Source organism: Eriocheir sinensis, chromosome 29, assembly GCF_024679095.1.
Source record: "Eriocheir sinensis breed Jianghai 21 chromosome 29, ASM2467909v1, whole genome shotgun sequence".
Taxonomy (NCBI): Eukaryota; Metazoa; Arthropoda; class Malacostraca; order Decapoda; family Varunidae; genus Eriocheir; species Eriocheir sinensis.
The window spans coordinates 4,658,719-4,661,218 of NC_066537.1; the positions used below are offsets into that span (position 1 = coordinate 4,658,719).

At 44.4% G+C, this 2,500-nt stretch overlaps 2 protein-coding genes across 2 annotated transcripts in view; one reads left to right on the forward strand and one right to left on the reverse strand.

The window, feature by feature from the left end:
• LOC127004815 (cuticle protein 7-like) overlaps window positions 1-61 on the forward strand; it is a 6,050-nt gene extending 5,989 nt beyond the window's left edge. The window contains exon 3 of the mRNA XM_050872983.1: window positions 1-61. This exon is cut by the window's left edge and continues 614 nt beyond it. The gene's annotated coding sequence lies outside the window, so the exon portion shown is untranslated.
• Window positions 1-2,500, reverse strand: part of LOC127004814 (cuticle protein 7-like) — a 76,579-nt gene that overhangs the window by 25,072 nt on the left and 49,007 nt on the right. The gene's annotated exons all lie outside the window — the stretch shown is intronic.

The window sequence follows — 2,500 nt, forward strand, 5'->3', positions numbered from 1 at the left end:
TACCACCACGATGCTGGAGAATGAATAAATATTACCGAGTGAGCGATGACTCCAAAACGTATTGTGTTGTGTGATTACTGGCTCCTTGTGTTAATGTAGAAAGAGAGATGACTTATAGAAGAAAATGGGATAGATAGATAGATAGATAGATAGATAGTATTTTATAGTAGTAATAGTATGGACAGGTATAGATAGATAGATAGATAGATAGTAATTGTAGTAGTAATAGTATGGAGAGGTATAGATAGATAGATAGATAGATAGATAGATAGATAGATAGAGGTAGTAGTAGTAGTAGTAGTAGTAGTAGTAGTAGTAGTAGTAGTAGTAGTAGTAGTAGTAGTAGTCGTAGTCGCAGTCGTAGTAGTAGTAGTAGTACGTAGTAGTAGTAGTAGTATGAACAGGAATAGATAGATAGATAGATAGATAGACACACAGATACATAGATAGATAGACAGATAAATGAATAAATAAACTAAAAAAAAAAAACTGCAAGCAAAGAAAGTCCAACCACAGAGCACTAAATCATTATGGAAAGTGAAGCAATAACAGCAAAAGTAACCTGAAGCACCCAATATATCGTCCAACAGGTGTGACACAGGTAATGTTAGCCGGCGTTGTGCAAGGAGGAGGAGGAGGAGGAGCCAGGTACACCCACCCACCCACACCCACCCACACACACACACACAGACACAGGTGGAATGATACTGATATTAACTGGCCAGGTGTTACTGAGGCAAGGAGTACCGCGGGCCACTTTCATTTTCATTGGTATAATGCATGATGGCCGGCGCCTTGTGGTGAGTCACGGCGGGCAGGAAATGGGTGAGTGGGCGGTGTTTAGAATAAGTGTGGCGTAGCTTACTTTCATTTTGTTTTATTGTGGTGGTGATTATGGTAATGGTGGTGGTGGTGGTGGTGCATTCGTATTTTTTTTTTTTTTTTTTTTTTTTTTTTACGTCATGGCCTATTGCGCCGGGAGGCTTCTTCCCGGTGGATCCTGATGGTCGGTCCAAGGCTTCTTCCCGGTGGATCCTGATGGTCGGTCCAAGGCTTCTTCCTGTGGATCCCTGGTCGGTCCAAGTTTCTTTCCCGGTGGTGGATCCTGATGGGGTCCATGCTTCTTCCCGGTGGATCCTGATGGTCGGCCCAAGGCTTCTTCCCGGTGGGTCTTGATGGTCGGCCCAGCCCGTTCTGGCGCAGGCGAGTGTTTATAGTGGCGCCATCTTGCATTGGCTCATGCTGCCCTCCCGGAGCTCATCTTTAATCCTAGAGTCTAGAGTCCGGGTTGATAGGTGGTCTTCTGGACAGCATGTGGGTAGTTTTAAGCCACTCGGCGGCGGCTGAAAAATCCTAGCTTGGTGGCACCGGTCGGGGATTGAACTCGCGTCCTCCTGAACGCGGGGCCGTCTTGCTATCTGTTCAGCCACCGCCTACCCTAACATTCGTATTCGAATACATTTGAATGCCGTATTTGGTTGGATTTGTATTCGTATTGGAATAAATATTGTTAGAAATCAAAATATTCTCTGTCGTATGCGAATACAAGGGAAAATTATTTGTCTTCTCCGAATAATCTGAAGAATACTTCAAAACATACTATCAGAAATACCAGCCACTGTTCCTTACAGCTCCGGCCTCCTGGGCGGACGTGTAGTGGTCGTGTATAGTACAGGTTCGCAGGCCGTGGCAGCGCGGCGCCTGGAGCGGCTCGCTGAGGTGCCGGTGGCCGGTGTGGACAGGGGCTGCGGGCCACCTGATGCAAGTTTAATGTGGGATTTTTTCCCTACTATGCTATTGGCCGCGGGATGTGTGTACGTGCAGTGTGGCGGCGCCTCCCGGAGTCAAGAAGGTATTGTTCTATGAAAAGTATTCATACGGATACTTTCAAGAAATATTCGTATTTGTGTTCGAATTAAAACCTTTTCAATGTATTCGAATTCGTATTCGTTGGAATTTGAATTATTCGTTTTCGAATAAACAACTCTTTTATTAACTCCATCCCTGGGTGGTGGTGGTGGTGGTGGGTAGGTAGACATAAAGATACATAGATATAGACACACACACACAAACACACACACAAAAAAGGTTTGGGTGTGTCTGCAGTTTACTTTTTCCTTCAATAATAAAACAAACAAACAAAACAAAACACTTTCCCTGTAAAGGTGAGAGCAGTGAGAAGGAAAGGCAAGCAGGCGCCAGGTGTGTGTGTGCGTCATTAACAGGTAATGATATATATAGTGTTGCAATAGGTATTTCTCTCTCTCTCTCTCTCTCTCTCTCTCTCTCTCTCTCTCTCTCTCTCTCTCTCTCTCTCTCTCTCTCTCTCTCTCTCTCTCTCTCTCTCTCTCTCTCTCTCTCTCTTCTTTTCTTTAGTTTCTCCATCATTCATCAATCTGCTATTTCTCCTTTTCGTTCAATTCGTCTATTCATCCTTCCTCCCTTTCTGTCTATCCATCTATCTCCCGTTCCATTCCATTCCTTCTTCTCTATTTCTGTA